This window comes from Pinus tabuliformis, chromosome 8 (genome assembly GCF_031772625.1).
Source record: "Pinus tabuliformis cultivar Carrire ecotype Pingquan chromosome 8, CPIR1, whole genome shotgun sequence".
Classification (NCBI taxonomy): domain Eukaryota; kingdom Viridiplantae; phylum Streptophyta; class Pinopsida; order Pinales; family Pinaceae; genus Pinus; species Pinus tabuliformis.
This window is the reverse complement of record NC_142294.1, coordinates 618,426,270-618,432,781: the sequence shown is the minus strand read 5'-3', so window position 1 is coordinate 618,432,781 and position 6,512 is coordinate 618,426,270. Positions and strand designations below refer to the sequence as shown.

The 6,512-nt window shown below is 36.8% G+C and overlaps 1 pseudogene; it reads right to left on the bottom strand.

Moving 5' to 3' along the window:
* Positions 1-2,120: 2,120 nt before the first annotated feature.
* On the bottom strand, positions 2,121-3,901 carry LOC149237018 (pentatricopeptide repeat-containing protein At2g13600 pseudogene; annotated as a pseudogene).
* Positions 3,902-6,512: the final 2,611 nt, after the last annotated feature.

Here is a 6,512-nt window from a genome sequence, read left to right as displayed (position 1 = left end):
TCAGTGCTTTCTGATCTTCAAAAGGCAGCTGCTGAGGCAGCCAACGAAATTACTCGCAATGTATTTTCCTCCTTTTTTTTAAACTTGAATTCACTCAATTGATTGCATTCTTATTTCTTCTGAGATTTTACCTTAAGGGCATCCGATTACCTTTTGATAATTCAATATTAGAAACCCTGATCTTTGAACTAACCCACAACAAAGCCTCGTGGGCGATCGAGGTCCCCATTTATTTTCCTGTCTATTGTATGGGTTATTTTGTATTGTCTGGCATATTGTAAGGGTTGTTTGTATGGGCCTTACTTCGTTGGTGAGGTTGAAGGAGTACTAAGACGTACACCAAAGTTCCATACTTTCCGTGAGCTGCTTCCCAAATGCAAATGTCAAGAAGGAATGATGTTAGGTGCAAATCCTAGGTGTTTTTGGCCAAATAACTTGCCATATTGTATTTGGTCTGTGGTGCACCCCTTAACCTATCTCCTCACTTCTGAGGGTGTGTTTTTGTTCTCCAAGCAACTTCCCAGAAAAATAATGAAAATATATTTATAACACAACATATTTTCGTTTCTTGCATTTTTAAAATTAGTATCTTAATAATCAATTTTCACAGAAACAGATAGGTTGATCTGAAACATTATCAGGAGATTTATTTTCTGAATTTACCGAGTTGAAGTTGCTGATATTACGTGAAGGTCGAGTCTTTGCAATTTTCCCTGTTTTCAACCCATTGAGGTTACCAAGACACAACTATCAAAATTGACTTAGAGGAACCAAAATTTTGATTCCAAAAAGACTAAAACAGTCCCTTATTATGTGCCCAAGACCTCTGTTACAACGAGTAGAGTTCTTAGCGAAATACTTCACTATAGGAAGCAAAAGAAAACATAGAAAAATTTCTTCGCTTTAGACTGCTAATTTTCTATGCGGAAAGTCAACTGCTGACAGTAAAAACATAATATCAAACACAACCAATCCTCACAAGAATTTGAACATGAGGATTTATAACCAGAGAAAACCCTCTCCAGGTTAAAAAAAAATTCCAGAATGGCTTTAAGATTCTGCTAATGAATGCCTACAACACTATAGCAATTATTGTCACAATGAAATCTGCTGAAAGCAAAGCTCTTGTACAGTTTCTACATTTCCACAGTGGAAGCAAAAAGCTTGCTATCTCTCATGATCTGGTTCTGCGATAAGATCCTTTTCTATGGATGTCTTGCTCTACTAAACGTGGATATGCCTTAGCTTTGGCTCTGGTTCTCATTTAGGCTCGTGGCTATCTGATCTTGCTGTGGCTTTGACTAGACAAACTTGTTCAATAGGAAAATGTTGACTCTGCTATAGTTATAAGCTTCAATGAGTGCTCTCAAACTACTCTACTACAGCAGTTGCACTCTGGATTCTACAACAATTGGCACCATCAATCTGCTTTATTACAATGATGGCTCACGTCAACAAACAGTGCTACAACCATTGGCACCATGAATATTCTCTATGTTGTGTCAAATGATTGGCACCATCAACTGACTCTACGCTCCTTGGGGTGATGACAGCGGCAAACACTTTTTCGCCTGGCTTGGTTTTGTCTCTGATTTAAAATAGAACTATTATGGCCTTATATTTTTAATCCTTGGAACTTAGTTCTCTCATATTTGCCAACATATCCCCAGTTTGCTACAGAGAAAGACATATACTCTACTCTTTGGTAACCACTCTCCATTATGAGGATTTTATTTTCTCAGACAATTCTGATTTTTGTGTTGTTGTAGACCACGTTGCAATAACCTGCTCTCTACTTTGTTAAGTTCTGCACTCAACTTCTGAACTTGTTTTGTTTGCTGCATATCATCTTCTAGGACAACATCTAAGATATTCACAAGGTTTGGAGCCTCCTTGTAATCACATATTTGTAGAAGATAAAATGTGTGCAGCAATTCATTATAAAGGTGCAGACCACGACAAGATTGTCTTTGATCCTCAGGAATTGAATTCCAAATGGCATCACAGTTGTTCACAACTCTTTCTAGAGCACTTGCATCTTCCCATTGCATAAGATGAATGTTCAATATCGTTGTTGCAAATACCATCTCAAGTTCAGGATACTTCATTTCACTAGCATGTTACTGTCCAGTCTCTAAGGAACGTATTGCACCTTGAAAATCCCCTTCAATTGTCAAAGCATTTGCAAGCTGTAAGCTGAAGTTGCAAGACCATAATTTTATAGACTCCCCTTCTCCAGCAGAATAATAAGTAGAATAGGCATACTAGATAAGAATACACAGTCCTGCATACATAAATTGTTGAATAACCATTCAGAAATATATGAAAGTTAGAATCACTCATTCACTAAAATATATTCAAGCATTTCATGTAACCATCTTACTAATAACCCATCAAAATAAAAAATAAAAAATCCTTTCGACCTAAAAACAATCATATAGATGTCAAATCACATTGTGCAGTATTTAGAAGATTTTACTCACAAGTTTGAAGTTGCATAAATAATCAATAATAAAATATATTTCATAAGGTATGTTTGCATAGGATTCTTAAAGTATCACATGCAATACTTAAATCAAATACAATATTTACTGTCGTTTGTCCAAATTTATCATTTAAAAGAACCTCTTAATGGACTACAGTGTGAAACATATTTTATACTTATGCTAATTGATCAGTCTGTGCATAATGGCAGTTGTCCAAATTTATCCTTTAACAAAAGCTCTAACAGATTGCAATGTGAATGATCCTTTGTACTTGTGTTAATCATCCTATGCAAAATGGTCCTTAGTCTTCTTGTCAACTATTACACATGAAAACAAAATGCATACAACACCATGTGTGAAACGTTCCTTTCCAAACTTAGGTCATAATTACCTTACAGAGCCAATGTCATCTTTGTTTTCTTGCATTAAGTTGCACCAGTACTCTAGTATTTTGTTATGTTGTTTGTTATAAGCTTCACAAACTATGCCCACAATGACATAATGTAGCCCTGAAGTGTTGAAAACTATGAGCATCCATCACAAAAATTCTCAGCCAACAATTAGATGAGTGTGGTGACATTGTGGATGTCACCCTTCACGCAAGTGATTTAAACAGTTTCTATAGGGCATGTGTTTGGAAGCTCATGTGAAATCGAATATAAACCTTAACCTCTTCCCATTCAATATCGCAAAGCGTCAGAAACATACCCTAAATTCTTCATCTACATGGAGATTCTCAACATGGCAGATATGTTCTCTGACTGTGGGTGTGATCAGTCTCCTCCAAAGAACACATGGTTCCTAGTATTGACTTCAATCCAGCTGCATCCTAGCCTTTTTATCAAGCCCCTGCCTTTCATCATTGTTCTGACCTTTGCTACATCATCCCATCTGCCTGCCTCAACATACCTATTTGATGAGAGAGCATAGTTACCAGCATTTTTAGGCTCTAACTCAAAAAGATGTTCTGCCACATTTTCTCCTAGCTCTATATTGCAATAATTTCTACAGGCACCTAGCAAAGCACCCCACACATCAGCACTAGGTTCTAGTGGCATCATTTGAATGAAGTAATATGCGTCGCCTAGGTGACCTGCACGCCCAAGAAGGTCAACCACGCATGAGCAGTGCTCCATCACGGGTGTGATTTGATAATCTTGAGTCATGCAATGGAAATATTTCCACCCTTCATCCACTAGGCCAGCATGACTGCATGCATTCAAAACACCAGTGAATGTGACATTCTCTGGCTTAATTTTAGCCTGTTGCATCTGATAGAAATGCGCAAGAGATTCCTTACCATAGCCATATTTTCCATATCCCACAATCATTTCATTCCAAGAACCCAGATCTCTTTCAGGCATTTTGTCAAAAACACGGCCTGCAAGCTCTATACTCCCACTTTTGGTGTACATGTCTATAAGAGCATTGATTACAGATATATCAAAATCCAATCTATTTCTGATGATATAATCATGGATTTGTTTACCCAGTTGTACAACAACTAATTTGGCACATGCGGATAGGATGCTTACAATGGTGCTCGAGTTGGGTTCCACCCCTGCTAATTGCATTTGGCAAAAAGAATTAAGGCGTTCTTTGCATGCCCATTTTGAGCACACCCAGAAATCATTGCATTCCATGAGACCACATTTCTCCTAGACATTCTGTCAAAGATTTGGAATGCATGCTCTAAACTTGCACATTTAGCATACATGTCCAAGAGGGCACTACCCACATATACATCCGACTCAAATGCATTCCTAATTACACAACCATGTATCTCCTTACCCCGTTTCACAGCTGCTACAGAAGCACAGACAGGAAGAACACTCGCAACTGTAACTGAATTGTATGGTACTCCTGCTACCTGCATTTGACGGAAAAGCCTCAATGCCTGATCACACTCTCCATTCTGGGCATAACCTGCAATCATGGTATTCTAGGAGACGATGTCTCTTCGAGACATTTTGTCAACCACTTGGCATGCATCCTCCATACATCCGCATCTAACATACATCGAAAGAAGCCCATTCTATACATAAATATCCGGCTTAAACCCAGTTCTTACAACCATATTAATTCATATAATTTCAAGACTTAGTAAGAATGTTGACCTTTTAAGTTCCATGTAAGAGAAATCACATAATCAAACCTTGGACTGTAGTAGCCATTCTTTCACTTTTGCTAAACTTCAAGTTTTCTTGCAACACCTTATAGGGTTGCGGATGACCTCTAATGATCTCTACGACAAATAGCAATTAGCCCTTCAATACAAGCTCGAATCCTTAAGAGTTTAAGGGACTTGCTCTTTTAAGACGGAGTAGACTTGAATTCTGGAAATGACTCAATATGGCAAGTTGGGCTTCTTTAGAATCATGACAACAATTTTACGTTCTCCTTCCAAATGTGTAAATAGATACAATTGTGATACTCTCATTCGAACTAGCTCTACTTTTTAAGATTTATATATCCATGAGTTAGCATAATCTTTTACATATATAATAATTCTCAAACAATCTTTGTTTCATTTGGTATATGGAGGTTGTAAGAAGAAAACATTTAGGTCCAAAATACATGAGATCTTTGAATATAAGAACTGAATGACCTAGCAAAAAAAAAAAAAATTCCCATCACATAAATTCTCTACAATACCATACAACTTAGTCATAAGGATCCAGTGGGACAAGTACATCCCAGGATTTGCTACCGAGGAGGATGCAAATACTATACATTGCAACTACCCTTCACTTTTGAGCATGTGTGATGCCCATTTTGACTTAGATAGCTACCTATGCTAAGGATCTATTTTGCAGTTCCATGTTATTTATTTATGAACGCTATGTAATATTGATGCATTTAGTTGGACAGGTGAAACTACTTATATAAATCATTAGATGGATTAGGTATTGATGATGGAAATGTTTGATGTATGACCTAATGTATGACTTACTTGGTTATGATTTATCTAGTGCATGACTTATCAGAGTTATTGTTGTATCATATATGGCTTAAGTGGATATGATTTATCTAATGAATGACTTAGTGAAATTATGATTCATCTAATGTAAGATTTATTTCCAGTATGAACTACAAAATTGACACGTGGATACTAGACTTAATAACATGATGTTTAAGATCACTTATCTATATATATTTTGTTGTTATATATATGCATGAATGAGAACTAACCCACAGATTGGAAAGAACTATATGATAACCAAGATCTACTCTTCCATTAGGGAAGGTCGAGACATCTAATGAGGAAAGGTATGATGTACATTGTTCTATTACATTTTGTATCCACTTGATATGCACTCTTATGACATAAAATGCAAATGGCAGGTGAAAAGACCTGACTGGATTATTCGATGACAAGTATCCAACCAACGTTGTAGTGTGGTCCATAATAGGTTGTTGACCCTAGTTGTCAGGAGGGGTGGAGGTATTTCCCACCGTGTAACCTCCAAACCTGGAATCGTGGGAGGGCATTGATGGACACACTCCCCTAGACGTGTGATGATGATTGTAGTTGCTTGCTGGGGAAGTTAGGTCGATATAGTCGATGCTTCCGCCATATTGGTTTTATTAGTGGTTAGATTGGTATATCCGATGCCATAGTATATAGCAGCAGAGGATGGATAGGGTGGGAACGGAAGTAGGTTAGGAAGGATAGGAGGATATAGATTAATTGGAGACTCTTGATGGGAAGTGGTATCATTGCCTGACTTATTAAATTTTACTACTATAACTCTCTCTCTATTTTTTTATGCCTTATTGTCAAACTGCTTTCGAACTCCTTGTATCTTTTTCACTCTAACTTCGGGACGAAGTTTTTTGAAGGAGGGGTGTATGTAATGCACTCCTTAATCTTATCATGAAATTTTTATTAGTGTTTAAATTACCTGAAAATATTGACTTATAATTATCGAGAAATATTGATACATACCTAAATTTGTGAAACTATAAATTTATTTACTAATATAAATTTTATTATTGTTATTATTAAATTCCCAACTTGTCTTC